Here is a 22,748-nt window from a genome sequence, read left to right as displayed (position 1 = left end):
ACCCCAACAAAACCTTAAACTCCATGCAATGGATCCTACATTAGAAGCTCATGAGGGCTGAAAAATTACAGAGGTCTTCTCACAAGATAGTTCATTTAAAAGTTCTTGCTAGAGGAGGATATGAGGGCCACTATTTATAGAAATGTCTTGAATATAGAGGTTCCTCAAAAAGTGAACGTTGGAGGGATTTTAGGAGCATAAAACATTATTAATTATTAACTATTAAATCACCACAACCAATGATGAGTGCCATGCCACAACCCCATGGGGTTTTAACACACTAACTGGGGTTACTAACTTCAAACACGAGTAACTCTCAAACCATGAAGAAATACTTGGTGTGCCATATATCAACGGAAACATCTCGATGATTAGAATCCACCTAGAAGATCCTTGACTCAAAATAGGATGATTTATCAAGTGAAAATGCACATGCAATGTCGGGGTAGCCCTTGGTGTTCCTTGGGTTGACATCAATGACAACCACTGATCTATAATATCCCCCTTTGACATTGATGGAAACACAAGTACTCCCCTTGCGATCATGACACCTCTTCCTATTGCCTTCTCTCCCCCTTTGTCATCAATGGCAAAGGGTAACTCTCCTTGACAAACTGTCATCTTGCGGACCTGTACACACCTCCACTCCCCCTTTCTACTTAGTTAGATAAGAGAAAGAGTCTAGTGAGAACTTGGGAGAATCCCAAGATTTTTGTGAAGATACTCAAATGCTTCACGAGGTAATGGTTTGGTAAAGATGTCAGCAATTGTTTCCTTTGTGCCAACATATTCAAGTTTGATATTATTTTCGGCGACTTGCTCTCTAATGAAATGATATTTGATTAGAATATGCTTTCTTTTGGAATGCATCACAAGATTCTTGTAGATACTGATGGCACTGGTGTTATCACAAAAGATGGGAATAGGATCATCAAACTTGACTTGAAGTTCTTGCAATTTTTTCTTCATCTAGAGAAATTGAGTTCAATAAGATGCTGCCGCGATATATTTTGCTTCCACTATGGATAACGAGATTGAAGACTTATTTTTACTTAACCATGAAGCAACACAATGACCTAGATAGAATTCTTCTCCACTAGTACTCATTCGACCATCAACACTTCTTGCCTAATCTGCATAAGTATAAGCTTGGATAATTAGATCATTTCCTTTGGGATACCATAAACCATATTCTGTTGTGCCCTTAATATATCGAATAATTATTTTGATGGTAATAATATGAGATTCTTTTGGTGTTGCTTGAAATCTTGCTACTTGTCCAACTGCCTGCATTATGTTTGGCCGAGAAGTTGTCACATATAGGAGACTGCCAATCATAGATCTATACAACCTCTATTCCACATCCTTTGATGAATCTTCTAAACTTAATTTGAAACCTATTACAGTTGGGGTAAGGACATGCTTGCAATCTTCCATCTTCAATTTCTTGAGCATTTCCTTGATGTACTTGGTTTGATATATAAATATTCCTTTATCCTGCTGAGATATCTGAAGCCCTAAAAATTATGTCAGCTTGCCAAGTAGAGACATTTCAAACTCACTTTGCATCTTTGTGGCAATTTTTTTACTTAATCTATCATCATTGCTTCCAAAGATTATATCGTCCACATATACCTCAATAATTGTTAGGTTATCTTGATCCACTTTCACATAGAGATTATAGTCGACGCTTCCTCTCTTGAATCCTTCTTGATGTAGATATCCATCAAGATGAGCATACCAAGCTCTATGAGCTTGTTTGAGACCATCTATTGCCTTCTTTAATTTGCAGACGTAGTCTTCCTTATCAGAGAGTAGACAACCTTCAAATTGTTCAATGTAAAATTCTTCTTCCAATTCACAATTTAGAAAGGCCGTCTTAACATCCATTTGGTACACCTTGATTTTTCACAAGCATGCATAAGTGAGAAACATCTTGATAGCTTCCATTCTGGCAACGGGAGCAAAATTTTCTTCAAATCAATTCCTTCTACTTGTGCATATCCTTTGTAGACTAATCTTGCCTTATTCCTGGTAACCTGTCCATCCTCATTCAATTTGTTTCTGAAGACGCATTTAATTCCAATAACATTTTTATCCTTTGGTCGTGGAACCAATTCCCAAGTGTTGTTCTTCTCGATTTGATCCAGTTCTTCATTCATAGTTGCTACCCAGTGTTCATCTTCACTAACTTCCTCAAAATTACTAGGCTCAAAAGTTTCTAAAAGAGAAAGGTGGGCTTGCTATGATGAACGAAGTTGTCAACTTCTTCTGGTTCTAATTCCTTCATTTATTTTGCCGATAATTTGATTTGACAAATGATTCTTTTGACACCATTCTTTAAAACTTTTGGAGAAGTTTCTTGTACATCTTGCTGATCATTTCTTATTTCCTCTTGGTTGACTGTTGTTTCCTTATTTGATTCGTCTTGTTCTAGAGCTTCTTCTTCATCCTTCACAGGTTCTACCTCAAGCCCCTCAGAGACGATCTCATTTTTATCCTTTAGAACACAATCTTTGTCAAAAGTAACATTTATGCTTTCAACTATTTGTTTTTGCCTCAGATTGTAGCATATATAAGCCTTTATTTTGCATGAGTAACCAATGAAAATACCTTCGTCTTTTGATGTAGCATTTACTTCCAAATATTTTGAAGTATTTGATGTTAGTCGGTCTTGCCTTCCATAGTTCGTACAAATTCATGTTACAATTGTTCCCTAGAAGACCTCTGTTTATAATGAATACGACTGTATTGATTGCTTGAACCCAAAATTTATAATCCAATTATGAGTCATTTAACATTGTTCTAGCCATTTCCTATACGGTTCTACTTTTTCTTTCAACAACTCCATTCTTCTATGGTGTTATCACTATTAAGAATTGCCTTTTTATTCCATTTTCATCACATTATTGTCGAAATGATTTGGACATTAATTCTCCGCCACTATCTGATATTAGACATTTGATCTTCAAATCGGTTTCATTTTTGATCAATTCCTCAAATTTTTTTTCTTTAAGAAACTGACGGCTGCCATTCTGGTGTAATCATCTATCACTAGCATATAGTATAATTCACTGTCTAAACCTATTTTTGTCATATGACCACATAGATTAGTATGTATTAATTCCAATGGAAGTGACGCAAAGTGTTCCTTTGTCTTGAACTCAACTTTTGTCTATTTTCTGTGTCGAAAAGATTCACATATCGTATTGGTAGGTTTTGAAATTTTAGACATTTCTTTGTCTGCTTTCTTTTTGTTGATCCTGACCAAATTGTCAAAATTTATATGTCCCATTCGTTTGTGCAATAACCAACTTTCAACTTCTTTTGCCAAAAATCACCCTTTAGGTGTTTCATCCAAAATGTATATGTCATTCGGAGCTTTGCTTGTTGTAGCCACAATTTTTCCAAATTTTCATTTCTTGATTTCACATTTCTTAGAGTTGAATAGCATTGTGTGTCCTTAATTGCACATCTATCCAACACTGCGCAGATTTTGATTCATATTTTCAACCACCAACACATCCTTCGCTAATGCATCCTTGCTTCCAAGTGTGACTGTACCTTCTCCTATGATGTTTGAAGACCTGTCATTTCCAAAAGACATTGTTCCATCCTTCTTTTCCTTCAAGGATATGAACTTATTTTTATCTCCAGTCATATGTGTTGAGAAACCACTGTCAACATACCAAACGTTTCTGTTGCTTTGAGCCTTGAGAGTGATAACACATTTTTTAGTCTTCTTTTTCCATATGTGGTCATTCTGATTTTGCGAGCATTCCTTTGAAGAGCTTCCAAGTCTGCAATCTTTAGCCAAATGTCCAAAATTGTTACATTTGTAACATTCAACATCATCTCTCAAATGATCAAATCTGTTGATATTCTGTTGAGTTTTGGAATATCCATTTCTGAAAGATCTCCTGGAACTATATTCATTCCAAACATACATGCGACATTCTACAATTCTATGTCCAAACCTTCCATATGAATAACAATGACCATAAAAGATAGTTTGATACCCGAGAGGAAATCTTCTTCGAGGAATTATTTTCCATGGTTCTTCTTGCAAGTCTTGATCTCATTTAGATGAGAGATCTGCCTGATTGGTAGATTTTCCATATCCATCTTCTTTTGTTGTCATAGAAGGACTTGACTCCTTTTCAGATTTTTCTTTGTAACCAAGACCACTCTTGTCACTACATGATTGTTAATTTATGATGAGTTATTCCAATTCCTTTGAGTTTTTGGTGTAGTTTTGAAGAGTTTTTCCATTTTTTACTTCCTTTCATAGAGAGACTATTTCTGCTTCCAATGCCTCTCTTTCCTTGTTGCTTTCCTTTAATTATTTCCTGAGATATTCTTCAATTCATTTATATTCTTCAACCTTGATTTTAAGATTTAGGACCTATTCACTTTCTGTATTTAATTCGTATTCAAGAGTATTTACATGCTTCTTCTCGGCCTTGAGCTCTTTGATAAACATGATCACTTCATTTTGAAATTCAACCTCAGTCATCTCTTCTTCTTCGTCTGCGTCTTTGTTAGATGATTGCTGGTTATTGTGCTTGGCCATAAACAAAACTCTTCTGTTGATTTCTTCTTCGTTATAACTATTTTCATCAGATGAGGAGAAAATGTTTCTTAAACCATTTATTCTTGCCTTGCTTGTGGAACTTTCTAGGGCCTTTCTTTCCTTTCAAAACAACCTCATTTTTGTGAGGACACTTGGCTGAAAAATGCCCAACCTCACCACAACCAAAACATAGCAATGAAAGTTTACCTTTGAATTTTCCTGTACCTGTTCTCATCTTTTGTGCGAAGTACGAAAATTATTTATTTGAAAATTCTTCTTCATCTTCTTCATTTTCTTCATCTTTACAAATACAAGGTTTGGCTTTCTGAGTCTGCTTGTCCTTACCAGTCTTCTTGGATGTGGAAAATGTTGTTTCTAAATGAGAAGTGCCACCCTCTTCTTCAATTATCATTTCATATGCCGTAAGATATCCATGCAATTCATCTATGCTGAGATTGGTCAAATATGATCTATCTTCCTAGACAGATACCTTTGGGTTGAATCTTGCTGGCAAGGTTATGAGGAAATTTCAAACAAAAAATTTCGTATTGATAGGTTCTCCCAAAATTTCCAATGCATTTATTGTTTCATCAAAAAGCTGAAAGTATGCAGTAATATTTTCATCTTCCTTCATTTTGAGTTGCTCAAATTTTGCCATTTAAATTTGAAGCTTTGCTTCTTTCACCTTTGAGTCACATGCATATATATTTTCAAGCCTGCCCCATACCTCTTTAGCAGTTTTGAAACTCAATACCTTAAGATAAGCAAATTCGATAAGCCCACTTATAATAAGATCTTTAGGCTTTGCATCATATACCATATTTTTCTTACCTTGTTCATCCTGGGTCGGTGTGAAACCTTTGTCAATGATTTCCCATACTTTGTATCCTTGTGCCAGCAAATGAACCTGCATTCTTCCACTCCAAAGTGCATAGTTATTTCCATTGAACAAAGGAACTCTATTCTTAGTATATTCCACGATCTCCTTCCAGTTGTTAGACTGCTATTGAAGGAACCAAGCTCTGATACCAATTGTTGGAAATACTTGTTGGGGGGGGGTGAATCAGTATTCCTTAGCAATTAACACTTTTAAATATTTTCAAAGCATTAGTTAATCTTCAATTATTATTAATGTTTATCCAGTAACAATAGTAAACAATAACAAACAATAGGCCCAAGAATTTTAGGTGGAAAACCCCCTCTGGGTAAAAAACCATTGAACTCTTTTCTAATAAATTCTTTTAATCTTCAACCCCAACTGAAATGAAAGTTACAACTTCTAGAATTCTAGAAAATTATTCTTCTCCATCTCCCACTAGAAGGATGCCCCAATGCCTGGTTTCTTCGAGAGTCAACTGAATGGATGCCCCAACATCCTAGACCAACCTACCACCCTGAAGTGTTCACATGCTCCAACCTATAGGTGATTTCATGCACCATCCTAGAACTTCCCTGCCACCCTATAATGATTAGAAGTGAGACAAGACTATGGAATCCCATACCAGGGATAATAATCCATGGTACAATATGATTTAAAATTATTTTCTTGTACTTGAATGAACACCCAATCACACTATGACCTAGAACCCAACCATGACATCATCCCAACAGTGACTCCTATACCTCCCAAAAATGCCTCTTCAACTCTAGGCAGATTGACTCTTTTACAATACTGACTCTTTCAATGATGACTCTTTTACAACACTGGCTTTTCATAATACATGACACTTGACTTGATATTGCTTCTTGGATCACTTGCAGCTACTGAGGTACTATTGTGCTTGCTTCAAGTAATGGTACTTTGGCATTGCATGTCCTTCTAGTATGTGTCTGAGTTGTTCTAGAGTATCATCCTTCCTGCACATGCATTAAAAAGCAAGACTCAAACAAATACAAAACAATATACCTATGTTGTCCTGTAAAAGCATACGTCAGAGATGATACTCAAAATTCAAATGCAAACACTAATCATACATACTTTGCTGTAGCAGTGATCCTTGAATGCATACTTTTTCTTACCTTCTAGGATCTTAATATTGAATTTGTTGTATCTATGTAACTTCAGATCTCCAAGGTCTTAAATTTCATCGTGTGGTATCCCTCTTAGTCCTCTTTTCAACCCCACAGTTCTGATCTAGATTGGATTCTTCAAGAAAGAGTTATGCACAATATCCCATGATGACCTGATTATAGATATGTTTAGTAGAGCGAACTTGTACAAAGTGCCACGTGTCACTGTTTTGACATTTGACCCTCAAAACTATACCCAACAAACTAAAGTCCATCCTATTTCTATCATCATTTACAAAATTTGAATCCAATTCTCAGAGTGAAAGTTATGATGATTTTCCGAAGGTCACCTGTTTTACATGGAATTCGGGAGCCTGCAAAAACCCTAACTTCCTCAGATCATATCTACGAAAATATAGTGAACCAAGATCGAAAATTTAGTTGCAACGTTCATCAAGATTTCGACTCAAATGGGTTTTAAATTCAGGTTGTAAAGCTTCATAGAAAAAACGTTATAGAGAAAATTCCACGATGACCTGTTTGAAGCAGCGAAATCCTAGAATCCAAGGCTCTAAACTTGCTTCAAAACATACCTTCAAACTTGATCATAGTTTTGTGCCTTAACTAGACCTCAACAAAACCTTAAACTCATTGCAAAAATACTACATTAGAAGCTCATGAGGGCCGAAAAATAAAAGATATCTTCTCTCAAGATAGTTCATTTAAAAGTGTTTGCTAGAGGAGGATACGAGGGTCACTATTTATAGAAATGTCTTGAGTTGAGAGGGTCCTCAACAAGTGAACAATGGAGAGATTTTAGGAGAATAAAAAATTATTAATTATTGATTATTCAATCACCAAAACTAATGATGAGTTCCATGCCACAACCCCATGGAGTTGTAGCCCCCAACTGGGGTTACTAACTTCAAACATGAGTAACTCTCAAACTGTGAAGAACTATGTGGCGTGTGATATATCAACGGAAACATCTCGATGAGTAGAACATATCTAGAAGATCCTTGACTTATAATAGGATGATTTGTGAACTCAAAATTCCCATGAAAGATCGGGTTAGCCCTTGGTGTTGCTTGGGTTGACATCAATGACAACCACTGATCAACATCCTAATTAGATATAATTTTCTTGAGTATGTCGAGTAGGTTGATTTGTTTTTCATAAAATATTGGTGACATCAATTTCTTTATAGTTTTATTTCATAGGGATAAAGTGAACTTCCTTTTTTCAATTTATCCACCACCACCATACTTGCATCATGTTGCTTGGAGATCCTTGGTAGACTAGTGTTGAAGTCCATAGATGAATTTCCACTTCCATTTTGGAATTTTTATTTGCTGCAAGAACATTGTTGGATGCATATGCTCAAATTTAACCTATTGAAATTCCAAACATTTAACAATGTACTCAATAATTTCTTTCATCATTTTGATCCAATAATATAAATTTCTTGTGCCAACTGGGTGTAGAATAAATGGTGACGGGGTGTATTGTTAAGCCACTTCGTGATGTGAAGGTGACCAGTTTGAAACTCCATGGGAAAAGAATCCATTCGTGTTAAGGGCTGGTGTGGGCTAGGTTGGGTGCGATCCGCAAGTGATTTTTGATGAATTAGATGCCCTTGGGTCACAATTTATCAAGCCACAGGTCAAGTTGATGTAATATCTGATGAACTCAGACCACTTGGAAAAAAAAACAAAATATAACTTTCTTGTGGGCATTATCATCTTTTGAAAACATGGGTGACCGGAATAAGGTATTTTATGGAGTTCATCCATTATGAGCCTCTTCAATTCTATTGAATTTGGTATGTACATTTTCCCCTTGTACATTAATAAGCTATATTTTGTTATCTGATATCTTTCAACCATTGGCTCCTTGGGATCTTGATCCAAGCATCCATTTACATACTATAAGTGTCCATCACCTTTAAGGGCATCTCTGATTCTTGCCTTTATATTTATTCACATATAATAATTACTACCATATGTATTGTATACATGCTCCAATTGAGTGCATCTCTTGCTTGGTTTTCCTTTCCCTTAATGTGCTGGATCTCAAAGTCAAATTCACTAATAAGGCCATCCACCTATCTTTCCTGACATTTAATTGGGTCTGATCAAACAAGTGCCTCAATCCACTGTGATATGTCATTAATATGAACTTCTCCCAACCAAGTAATTCCTCCACTATTTTAAAGCATGCAAAATCGCTGCAAGCTTTAAATAACGTGTTACACAATGCCTTTCATGCTTGTTTAATTTCTTGGATTCATAATTGATCACAAGTTCCTCTTACATGAGAACTCCACTGAATCCTTCCTTGCAAGATTTGTACAAACTAAGAAGTCCTTGTTTGGATATCCAATATTTGAGATTGGGGCATTTGTTAAAAGGTTCTTCAGATATTCAAAACTCGCTACACACTTGATGTTCAACTGAATTTTACTCCTTTATTTTGCAATGTGGTAATTAGATGTCCAACATTTGAAAACCCTTGGATAAAGCTCATATAGTATCCTTCCAATCCCATAAAGGATCTTACGTCTTATACATTTCAAGGGGCAGGCCATTCCATGTTTGCCTTGATCTTCTTGACGTCTACTACCACTCCTTCTTTTGAAATGTCATGACCCAAATAATGCACTCATGATTGAAAAAAGTTACATTTAGTAAGCTTTACATAAAATGGGCACTCGTTTAGCACCTATAATACCATCTTGAGTTGCTATGAATGCTCCCCCTTGGTCCTTGAACACACTAAAATGTCATCAATAAATACAAATACAAACCTATCCATATGCTTTGTGAGGAAACTATTCATTAGGTACATCGAGGTAGCTAATGCATTTGATAGTCACAATCTCACTACCACAAACTTGTAGATCCAATAACTAGTCATGAATTTTGTTTTGTATATACCCACATCCTTGATCATAACTTGATGATACTCGAACCTCAATCCTATCTCTGAAAATACTATGGCTCCTCATAGTTGATCAAAGATGTCATCAATATTGAGCAATGGATACTTGTTCTTAATAGTTTTAATGTTTAGTTTTCTATATTCAATGCATAATGTAAGGGTATAATTTTTATTTCTTAAAAATAATGTTGGTGCTCCCCATGGAGACACATTGGGCTTGATGTACCCCTTGTCTAGCATTTTCTTTAACTGTATCTTTAATTCCACTAGCTCAAGTATGCTCATTCTATAAGCCCTAGAAGCAAGTATTTCTCCTAGTGTAAGTTTAATTGAAAAATATATATTTATTTTGGGTGGTAGTCCCAATATTTTCTTGGGAAATATATCTCTATACTCTTTTAGCATTAGATGGTCTCCACTTTTCAACTTGTTATCTTCATTTGAATTTGTCACATGTATATCATACAATGGACACCTTTTTTTTCAGTAGTTGTTCAATTGTAAAGCTGAGATTTGTCTTATAGACACAGGTTTTCACACTCCATTAACTATCCTTTCCTTTCCTTCATCATCTACACACTCCAAGGTTTCATTGTAGCAATCCAATTTATCCACATGTGCTGCAAGCCAATCCATGCCAATCAACATGTCAAACGACCCCAGAGGTAACACAGTCAAGGTGGTTTATGCATACAAACCACTCATTTTGAATTGGCATGACTTGACAGATTTATTCAACTTTCATTTGGTCATTGATGTAGCTAGTTGAACCAACCATGAATTTGTATGTTTCTTCCTTTGTAAAAAGCACACCTCAACAATTTGTGGTTTAATGTAATTGAGTTTAGAGACATGGTCAATTAGAATTGAATAGGATGGTTGAAAAGTATACCTTCCATCTCCACCATTATGCCTTGGTGGTCCGCTTGTCGATTCTCCTTGGATACATAAATTAGAGGTACACTCCTAGCCACATTATTGAAAATAGTGCCCTCTTGCCTTTGGATGTTATATAAAAAAATTCTACCATGTTTTCTATGGGGAAAATCTATCAACCCATGTTCTTCCTTACACCCCAGGCACTTCAATGGAATTTTCTTTGGCTCTTCTACTTATTTGATTGGATTTCTCCTTCTTCCTCTACTCTATCCAAGACTCAATATTATGTTTTGATTGGTCATAAGAGTCTTAGCTTTTTTGATAGTGTCCTTGAGTGTTTTATGCTCATCAACCTTAGGCATGTATCTTATATACATCCATGGTGAGCATCCCCAACTTGCGTTCATGAATTTACTTGATCTTTCGATTGCAATAAATTTTAGACATATATTTATCCCTCTAATATTTCTCAGATTTACTCCAATGCATATTCTTCTCTTGAATGCCCTTGATATTTTTGACGTCTTCCCACTAAATATTAGTGTTACCTCTTAGGTTAAATATGGCCACTCAATGCTCCATATTTTCAAATAAATTATGTACCTTGAAGTATTTTTTTAGGCCCAATAACCATGCCTAAACTTCTTCATTCTTTCTAACTTTTCCAACAAATGTAGAAGGTTTATCCTTTTTGAACTCTTCAAGGAATAAATTCTTTGAAGCCATTTTCTTCTTATTTTCTTCTTATGCAACTTTGATGTAATTGCTATGCTAGATAGTTTTTCTAAATTATCAAGTTCATCTTCATATGTGTCGGTTGAGGTGTCTTCATTGGTGATATCCTTCTTGGCATTTCCGTACTTCTTCCTTATGTTTTGTTGGTTTTTGGTCCATATTTATGAATTTTAGATGGGATATGAACCTTTTTGGACTTGTAATTCTCCATATTTTTGGAAACTTAGTTCATGTTGTCTCGGCCTTCGTAAATTTGATATGCTTCGCAACACTACTACATTTACTTCCTTATTCTTTTCTTGTGCTTTAATAATCCTTTCATTCTATTCCTTATAACTCCTAAGTTAAACCCTCAAATTTCTAAGTGTTTCCATCCAATTGAGAGGGGTCTCCACTATTTTTCTCTCATTTGACTCCTCTTCTTTGTTGTGTGAAGTTATTTCTAAGTTGTACCATACCATTTTATAAAGAATTCCTTTTCTTTTCTACCACTAGTAAGTGTTACTTATGTGATGAAACAACACACAACTATTAGTTTAATAAAATACTAAAATTTCAACTTATCTAGTTGCTTTGGTTACACCTATATTGGCCTACAATGGCTTGAAATTGATGTTTTTCTATTGCTACACATTACACATAGATATGGCTTAGATAAATCAGTAAAGTTTAATCCAAAAATTTTACTATGATAAACTTTTAACATTAACATGACCCAATTCACTGTTTCTCTCCGTAGCCCATTCAGTCTTAGTGCTAAACCTTAAATTTGATAACTCTCTGTAACATTTCCAACCCCCTAAGTCATCTTAAAAAGGCAGGGTTATAAATTTTTTCTTTCTTTTTCCTCACTTCAAATCCCACTTCTAAGGCCTCCATCATCTTTTTCTCATAAAGACATTTTCAACGATGTGAGTTTTGTCCCATTATGACTTTGGAACACCGAGATATGACTCTTAGAAAATTGTTATAGCAACACCACATTAACAAGTATTCCCATTTCACACATGGTAGATGACATGGAAACTAGTGCCACATGTCACATCAAGGGTGTGCCTTGTTGGCACTAGGGCCATATCATTTCCGTGGTTCCCACATAAATTAATTTTGCATTATTAACATGGGGTTTATAACTCAAATTATTTATATTTGTTACATAAATCATTTACCAAGAAAATTCTTACCTTTTTACTCAAAACATTTTCATGCCCATCCATCATAAACTTCATTATTTACAAATTATTTCCAATTCAAAACATTTAGACCACTTCCCAAAACATAGTATTTTAATATATCTTCTCCTTTAATTTTACTTTCCCGATGTTGTTAGTGCTAAAATCTCTTCCACAACACCTACTACAGGGACTTTCACTAAGTCAATTTTCTAGTGATGCACCCAAATTTCCGGGTTATACAAATTGTGTGGCCCATACTTAGTCTATGTTTTAACTTTAGCTCCTTATGGATTGTCCAACAAGATTTAGAATTAGTATAAGTCTTCCAGTGGAGAAGACTTGTCATAGTCTTAAAACATTAATAGGAATACATTTCCATTAATGAAGTAAATCTTATTTCCAATCCACACAAGTTTGTTATTAAGTAAAAGCATGAAAATTATATCCTCATATTCTCAGAAAACGATTCTTGCTCATCAAAATTATAGGGGGAAAATACAATATTTCCACCAAATGAGGGAGAATTTCTTAACATGCCTTTTATTCTTAAATTGACATAATTTCCATTTAACACCTTTCCATGTAGAATACATCAAATTGGATAAATTCTTCCATTATGATGGATTTAATCCTAATTATGTACTTTAGGCTTTATATTTGTCATACATTGATACACGTGTATGTTTATTTCTCCATTCTTGACCACTTAGTTAGAAAAGAAAATAAGAATAAATAAAGCATGTTGCCATGAGAATTATTATCCTTGACACAAGCTATACTAAGCATTAACCTCTCCCCATATTTTTAGAGGCATTAAGACATTTCAATGCAAGAATATTTAGGTTTTTATCTAGGTCAAAGAGAATAGAAGATAAACCATCCAAAATATACAAAGACATTTAAACATCATGTTACATGTTTGTGCTTACGCAAATGATATTTTCCAAATTCATGACTACTAGAAAAGGGCTCTTAAAATTTGTAACAACCCGAGACATTTAGGCTAAATGATATGATCTTAAGTTATGCTCCATGGTTATCCCAACAACAATACTCTTGATATATTGATTTAGAAGGGTCCAATGGCCCCAAATCAGTTTTACCATAGATTTATAGGATTCATGAGTTCATTGGTGATTTATTTATTAGTTGATTCAATTTTTTATGAAGACTACTCCGACTAAGTCTTCACTATAAAACACTGTTATTCAAATCATTACTCATGTTAAAATAAAAAATTTCATGAAAAATTTTATATTTAATCCCCTTTTAGAGGTAACATTCATCCATTCACACATGATATTAGAGTCCAACTCAACATTAGTCATAAAACACTAAACATCAATATCATTTCATTAACAGAAAGAAGTTTATACACTTACATGATTCTAATTTGGATTTGGTTATTATATTTTTTCCATATATCTTGATGCTTTCAAGGCGGAAAAATTAGATAAATAAACTTACAAGAGTAGTACTAGTCGCGGGACCCAGTTTGCAGAATCAGGGTTAGAAACATTCTACGACCAGTTTGAGGCCTTAAATGACATTTTTGGGTGTAAAACTTTACTTCCAAGGCATGGAACCTTGTGAAACTATCACATAGATACATTTCTAGTGGTCCAAGAAAGACACCAATAGAAGTTTATATGCAAAAGTTATGCCTCCTGGAAGTTGACCTATCATGATTGACCACCATAATTGGATAATATGCCATGTTATCCCTCATTATTCATGGAAAAATGGCTAGCCAAATGGAAACTATGAATAAGACTCTAGAAGGTCCAATTTCTAACTCATATTGAGAGTTGAATGGGGTCAAATTTAACTCCTAATTGGTTATTGCGTTGTGCTATAACGGAGGAAAAGAGGTTCCATTATGTTCGAGTTCATTTTGTTCCATTTTAGAGCAGAGTAGCTCAGAGTGGATAGAGAGAGAACAAAACAAAGGGGGATTTATGTTCTGTAGTATCCAGCTGGCCACATATTTTAGCTATCTCAATAGAGAGTGCCTACTCCTTTGTCTTTGCACGTTTCCATTACAAAAAAATTGAGTACAATAGTGTCACCTTCTAGCTAGGTTTTTCTCCTAAAAGGGTTTTCTGGATCATATCCCGGTGTTCATTCTGATTGGTGTGTGTTTATATTTCACTCTTCTCTAACTTTCACATTTTATCTATTGCATTCATATGCATAAAAATAATAATTAATAAGTCTAAAAATCTAAGGAAAATCAACCCTCATAGTATATATTTCATATTTTAGTCTATTTTTATCATATATATTGTGATGAAATATCTAGTGGAATATCCACACTAGTTTACAGCTCAAGTTAGTATCAAAGTAGGTTTCTTTGGGTGTTTTGTGGTATGTTGTATGGGATAAAATCAATTTAAGAAAAAGTCATAAAACCCCAACTATGGCCAACAAATCAATTTATGATAACCCTCAAGATCTAGCAAAGGAGAGGTTTGTAGGTTGGAAGCACAAGTCATAGATATAAACCATAATGTGAGCCTCCTCATGGACCTAACCAATAATCTCAAACTATTTGAAGAAGATGGATGTTCCAATGTGGAATATAGATAAAAGGGGAAATTGGGGGATAAGGAAGAATGAGAGGAGTTTAGGAAACCTGAAAAGGAGAAGCTAAGTTCGAGCACTATGAAGCCATATGAAGGTCAGATTGATGCTTTGAAATTAAGTCATTAGTGGTTGTAGTTAGAGGTGCATTTTAGTGTTCACCATATAGAGGAGGAACGAAAAATTTCATTTTATCATTTGAGATTAGAGGGACATGCCATGACCTAGTGGGAAATCCACATGGAAATCCTAAGGCTAGAGGGATATCCTCTAGTAACTAAGTGGGAGGATTTTATAACTTTCATAAATTACCAATTCTCCACTATCGAGTATGTATAATACTAGTGGATTTGGTGGCATTACTTTAGAAAAAGATAGGGGTAGAGTGTACATGAGCACACCAGAGAATTCAAGTAAATAGAAATAATGTTGGGTATCCATCGCAAGAACCTAAACATACTCCTCAAGTATCTAGTAGGTTTATACAACCACTTATGAAAGTAAGTGATGATGTTCAAACCTCGAATGGTGGATGAGTCTTACGTGTAGGAATAATACCTAGAAATCATATGATGAATGCATGGGGGCTTCACTAGGGGAGAAATACTATACCACGCGTGTTCATATTGGGGGATATATATTGAGGAAAAAATGACATAATATATTTAGCATATAATAGGGGGTAAATGGTTTTTATATTGGTGGGTATAAAAAATGGAGCTCAAAGTTAATGAAAAAATATGAAAGGGTATAAAAAATGTTAATGAAAAAATGGATACTTAAAATATCTAGTGAAAGTAGGGGTTTTTTAAATTAGGAAGGTGTATTGGGTTCATATTGGTAGGAGGTTAAATAATGTGAATTTTAGAGGTATTTTACAATATGTAGTCAAGTTAAGGGTATTATTTAGTATGCCATGAACACACGTGATATGTTAAAGGTTCATTGAGTGAAGCCCCCGTGGTCGAATGAAAGGGAAATTGAGTTCTTCGAAATAGAAAGAAAACTAGGAAGCTTCCAAAGAAGGGAAGAATAAATGGAAAAGGGGGAAGGAAAAGAAGAAAAAATCCACAATACACTACTTCAAAGATCCTAGCAACCACTATATCCATTATAACAACGATGGCCACACAAAGGAGAAGTGTTAGCAATTACATCCAGAACTCAACCCAAACAACTATAATAAGGAGAATAAGAAGAAAAATCTCATAGCCATAAATTCAAGAAATAATGTGGAAAGAAACTTGAACATGGATGAGAATATTTTCTATACATCAGTCTAGAATGGGGTGAGTTTGAGTAACCTTTAGTAACAAGAAGAGAAGGAAATTTCCAAACTCTTCCATTTAAATATACAAGTCAAGAAGATAAAAATTGATGCTTTTTCAATTCATAATCATAGGTGAATCTCATTGCAACGAAGTTGGTCAAAAACTAGGATTATATGTTCGAGATCATTCTAGCCCATTACCATTAGAATTGGTAAATAAGGATGCAAAATCAAGGTAATAAAATAATGTAAAATAAAATTTTCTATCATTGTTGATTTTATTAAGGAAGTATAATTAGATGTTGTTCCACTTAATGTATATGGAGTGGTGTTTGGGAGTCCCATATGTACAACATTCATGTGTAGAGCCAAATATTACCACATTATCAAGGACGAAAAATACCTCATCACCAATGCGCACAAGAAAAGTCTAAAATTTCACTAGTAGTTGCCAACGAAGCGAAGAAACTAATAAATTCTAGCAAGAAGTATGTTTTACTAGTTTTATGAGAAACTCGATCTGTAGAAGAATCAATGAGAGAAAATGAATCCATAGAGGGGTGCAGTAAGGAACAAAAAAAATGATTGAAAGAGTTGTTACAAGAATATAGAGGAGTGTTACAAGAGCATAAAGAGCTACCACTCAAAGGGAAGTGAAGCACAAGATCCAATTGTTTCCCAACTCTCCATTTCCAAACAATAGGCTATATAGGTAGTCCATTCTAAAATAAAATGAGCTAAACAAGTAGTTGTAACAATTACAAAGTAGGGTGTTATTCAATTAAGTACCTCACCATGTGGGTCATCGATCATAATTGTGCCTAAGAAGGATGGGACTTGGTGAATGTGCATTGATAACAAGGCAATAAACAAAATCACTTAAGAACAAGTACCCCTACCTAATATTGATGACCTATTGGATCAGTTGCAATAACAAGCTACTTCCCCAAGCTAGATTTAAAATCAAGATATTACCAGGTTCAATTCAAAGGAGAAGATACCTTGAATACCACCTTCAAAAATAGACAAGGTCTATAAGAGTGGTTAGGCATTTCTTTTGGTCTATGTAATGCAATAACTGTGTTCATGAGATTAACGAATGATATAATGCAATCATATCTAGATTTATTTGTTATTGGTTATTTAGATGGTATATCAGTATACAATGCTTCCTGGGAGGAGAACACCTCATATTTGATGTAGGTGCTAGAGACATTGAAGAAGCACTAACTATTGGAAAATCTCAAGGAGTGAATTTGCATAGCAGTCTTTGGTGTATTTAGGCTATGTGGTTGGTGAAGGGGAGCTCAAGGTAGACCAACCCAAAATGGAGGTGATCATAAAGTGGATGGTGCTTACTAATGCTTATAAGGTTAGGATTTTAGTTGGGGCACCACCATACCTGAGGAAATTCATTTCCTCATTTTCAATAGTAGCTGCACCACTCCATGCGATAATAAAGAGTGGCAAGATCTTCTAGTGGGGGAAGGGTCAACAAAATATATTTGAAGAGTTGAAGAACAAAATCAATCATGCACCAATTCTTGCATTACCAATATTGCAACAACCCTTTGAAGTAGAGGTAGATGCTAGTGGGTATGTTATGGGAGTGGTCTTAATGCAGGGAGGAAGGCCTATATGTTACCATTTTGAAGTGTTCACGGGGTAGTTCTCAACGACCCTACCTATGATAAAGAGATTTATGCATTGGTACAAGCTATCAAGAAGTAGAAAAACACTATCAAATGGGAAAGGAGATAGTCATCGACATAGATCACTGACTGCCACAATACCTACAAGCTCATAGCAAGTTACATGATAGTAGGTATAAGTGGATGCCATTTTTACAATAGTTTCATTTAGTGTTCAAGTATAAGAGGTTGGATGACATTCTTTCAAGGCCACCCATATCAAAATTATATCTTTGGGAAATATGATGCACATGGAGCCTATTGTAATCGCTACAACATCCACCCAAAATTTTAGCCTAACACCAAAATTTGGGTCCCCCTATGCTTTTCAAGCTTTCAATGGTCATTCCTATCACATGACTTGGTCAAATTTTTAGATGACCTAGCTATCATTGAGGACTATGTCCACCTATGTTTTGATAAGACAGTGTTTGTGTCTCCCCAATTCTGTTTTTAGAATGCATTGTAGTTTGTGGTATATTGCAAGAATTCTTCTTCAAACCATATTCCAAGCCCCCCTACATTTTTTTGTTTATCTTAACTCTACAATACTTTATTTTTAACCAGCTGTGAGGACCATACTTATGTGTTCATTTTGTATTTCCATGGTTTGAATGAAGCCACAATCTTGCTAGGAAGTTATTACCATCAAAATCATCTCCTAACGAGAACATATATCATTATGTCAAAATGTGTACTTTTGGGTATTTATGAGGATACACATTTCAATTTAGAGGAAAAATTGACAACCTTAAAATGTTGGTTTCATTAAAATTGATCCATCAATTTCATCCCCATGACTCTAGCCTTGGACTATATTTCTAATTTCTTTTTATTACTATTTTTCAAAATGTGTTCATGGAAGCAGCTTTTATAGGGAGGAACCTATAAACAGGTTGGATTTGTATATACTAGAGAATATGGATGAACCAAAACCAATATTATCTTTCATAACTAGAGGTGCATAGATCATTGGATATAATTAAACTTGGGGTTCTCTCCTAGGACAAGAAATAGTTGAAAGAAATGTTATAGTTGCATGCAATAACTTTCCTCAAGGTACTATCAACAACATGGTTAAAGATGCATCTTAGAGGATTTCATTTGTAGGCAACAAAATTGCTGAATATGAGTGTGATCCAAATAGAACTCATTTAGTTAGATAGTCAGTTGTTGCACATATTGTTGCCTGTGCACTGGTGCATCAAGCAATAAAAGAAGCAAGAACTAAAAAAAATACCCTATGTAGAGTATCTCTTAGATCAAAGATCATTTTGGTATCTATGGCAAGAACAATTTAGTAAATTTAGTTGATCACTTCCATAAGTTTAGCCTATACAGTTCCCTTTTTCTAAGTGCGATGGAAGGAGAACATGCTTTGGCTCGCTTTTCTCTAGAAATATTAGTGAAAAATCCATCTTTTAGGCAAGAAGGTTCTCTTCTGCCCCCCTTTTTTCTGTTACATGGTGCAAACGATTCTTCTATTCCATCATAATCTAACACAAATTTTACTAATGTGCTTAGATTGATGGGTGCTCAAGCTGGAGTACAACTACATGAATGAAAGACACACATAGATTTATTTTGTAGGACCCATTACGATGAGGTAAAGATGAAGTTATACATGATATTTTATCAGTCATTCATGCAAGGGATCCATTAAAACAAGCAGTTGATACTACTGGACCTCCAAGAAGACACCTCGTTCCAATGATCTTGTTGAAGCTAGCTAGAAGAGTTAGTCCATTTTGATGGTGTGCTTGAGAGAATATGAGACAAAGCATCAAGTAATTCCTCTAACATTCCACTCAGTCATTCAAATGGAAATAACGAAATACTAGTGGCATGCTTACAAAAGGAAATATTGTCTATGGTAATTGATTAGAAGGGGATGAAAAATTGAGAATTGTATTTATTAGAGGAGTACGCTTGGTGTCATCATAAGAATCGTGGATTGTTAGGAACTTATTTTTTGAAATCACGCTCATATTTTTTCCTGAATGCACACCATGGATCACAAATCACTATAGAAGCTATGATATGGAGGTGAGACTTGTGATGGAGTGTTGAAACACGACTTGGTGAAAGTCACATTTCACCCTAAATCCATAGCACTCTACACTATGTATGAGACATACAATAAAGTGGTGGAATATGACCATTTAAATCACAAGTCGCATTCATAGTCCTCTCCAACTGTTGTTTGTTCTCCCAATAAGCGACTTGTCTTGTGAAGGAAATTGGTGACCTATTTGTAATTGTCGCATGTGATAAAAACATTATGAATATCTAATTTGCGACTGCCTGTACACTGTTTAGTCTCTTCAATGCCCTAACCCTGAGCATTTACATCCTTGGTGTTTGGTCCCACTATTACTTCTATGCACACTCACCTAGCCACCCCTCACCCTTGATCCTCCTCTTGACATCTAGACACTGCATTGGTGGTTCCTTTCTCTCGTAGCTTAGTTTATAATTAAGTTTCAGCCATTAGAACTTCATCATATTGTGTTGAATATCTCAAATCAAACCCTATTAACTGAAACTTCCCACTCACATACATGTATTTATTCATTACATGGTTCATTTTTTGAGAAAGGAAGGTTCCTTCATTTGAAGGAAAATGCCATCGGAGGGCTTTAGTTTTGAGTTTCACATTCTTTCTTGAAAAATTTACTTTGGTTATGGCCCACCTCATTTGTATTTCATTGAGACCTTTCTGATTGACATTGGGAAAAACCCACAAGTTGCTCTCATACTACCTTGTTGCCTTGAATCTCATCGATGGTCACTGCCCGAGGCTGAAGCTCTGATAAGTTGGAATGATTGTTCGAAATACAACTTGCACAGTGAATCAAACTTGTAGCCAAATTCACTAACCCACTCCCCGTGTCACAAATCACACATTCAATGCTTAGCATTGAAATTGGTACTTGCGACCTGCTCTCTAGTGTGAAGATGCGACTTGCACTGAAGTTGCAAGTTGGGACTCACTGAAGTTGCAAGTTGTGACTTAGCCTAGGTCGTAGATCACACTTATGACCTTAAACAACACTACCCACTAGACATGTGACATGCGATGTGATTAAACCATGCGAGATAGCTAGAAACTAAATTATCACAAGGCAAAAATTATCCCTTTAGTGCCACTACAATTGAAATTGTGACTTACCTTGTGACTGGAACTCACAACCTATTTTATAAAGTGTAACCATGCAACCCTCTCTAGGCACAACTGTAATCATGAGTTGGAAATGACACGAATCTATGGGATGCTTGGTAATATTGATTCAATAACTAGATATGCTCGGACAGGTTAGGATATTGATAAATTACTCTCAGATATTAGTGAAGAAATTTTAATTGTGTTGATTGTTATAAAAAATGGAGGGCTTTCACCTAGTGGTTTTAATTTTTATGCGAAACTATAAATACCTGGAAAGTCATCAACACACACATTCTTCATTATGGCTAGCCACAAAAGATTCACATGGTGCTCATCGCTTTGTATTTAGAGAACAAATTTCACTAGATGGTGTGAATGAATAAGTTTTGTTCAATATTTACTTGTCATGAATAGACATACAGATGTTATAATTATCATCAAGATTAGTCTGTTAAAGCATACATATGGAGACATAAGGCAACATGGTTATTTACATCATATTAGATTTAACAGATAATGGAAAACGTATCGGTGTAAAGAATTGCCAAAGTTAAGTTTAAATGTCTACCATTTGAAAAATATACTAAATACTTTAAGATAATAAAAGTGGCTGATGAACATTAGCAATGGTAAAGTAATTCAAGATGGGCTTGGAACATTTTTAAAATTAGTGCCCTATTCTCAAAACTGCCCACCAAAGTTTTAGTCCAACGTGAATATTTGTACATCACCAACTAATATGAGAATTATGGGAGATATCAATTTGAAATAAGATTTTAAACATGTTGAAGGGACATTTATGACTAGGTTTAACATCATGAAAAAAACCAAACATCTACAAAGGGCCAATGAAGGAACCCAGTACTTTGTGCAAATACTAAAGGGGATATTTTGTAGCAAGAATTTCAAGTGAAATCCAAGATCCGGCAACTTCCTTGAGACCACTAGTAATATTTGAACAAGAATGAGTGTTGGGGAAGCTCCAAATGATCCTACACATACCACACATACTCTGACAATATTGTGATATATAAAAAGCACTGTACAGGGGTCCAAAATTAATGCCTTTCTTTTCATGTTTCTAGTATTGTTATCTTACTCCAAATGTATATGACCAATGTGATTTTCTTGTAGGTAAAATAAAGGGAACACGAATGGAATATGGGATTGAGTTGAAGGTTGTGTAAATAGGGTTTCAACCAATAGGGAAACTGGCACTGTGTCAACCAAGTGATGGGGTGTTGATATCATTCCCAAAAAACTAATATACTTGATGGCATAGGTAGTAATGGGCAAATAGAAATTCAACACAACGAATGAACATTGCCACCCTATTCATCAACTCAAGCAAGTCTTCATTGGCAATAAGCACTTTAGGGTTTCAAATTACCATCTCTACTCTCCTCATCATTTATCTTCTCTCATAGTGTAAATACTTCTTATCATAATGTCAGTAGTGATGCAGAGGTCAATTTGGCATGTAATAGTCATTAGACATGAAAGAGTTGTGAGGAAGTTCAAGAGTCACAAGGTCATGCGAAATGTTAGGTCCTTATAATACTAGTGTAGCCCCCATATTGTTATTGTTGTGTCCCATAGAAGCCAACTATTTTTATTCTTGTGCCCTTACATTATTATTGTTATGTAGGCTTTGATTATATTGTGACACTTTAAACTCTTTTATATACCAAGGAGGTATTGTCATTTGTATCATCTAAGAATTGTT

At 35.0% G+C, this 22,748-nt stretch overlaps 1 pseudogene; it reads left to right on the top strand.

The window, feature by feature from the left end:
• Positions 1–17,492: 17,492 nt before the first annotated feature.
• Positions 17,493–19,608, top strand: LOC149258145 (isoprenylcysteine alpha-carbonyl methylesterase ICME pseudogene; annotated as a pseudogene).
• The last annotated feature ends 3,140 nt before the right edge of the window (positions 19,609–22,748 follow it).

This window comes from Pinus tabuliformis, chromosome 6 (genome assembly GCF_031772625.1).
Source record: "Pinus tabuliformis cultivar Carrire ecotype Pingquan chromosome 6, CPIR1, whole genome shotgun sequence".
Classification (NCBI taxonomy): domain Eukaryota; kingdom Viridiplantae; phylum Streptophyta; class Pinopsida; order Pinales; family Pinaceae; genus Pinus; species Pinus tabuliformis.
The sequence above is the reverse complement of the archived record's forward strand: the minus strand, read 5'-3'. Positions and strand labels throughout refer to the sequence as shown.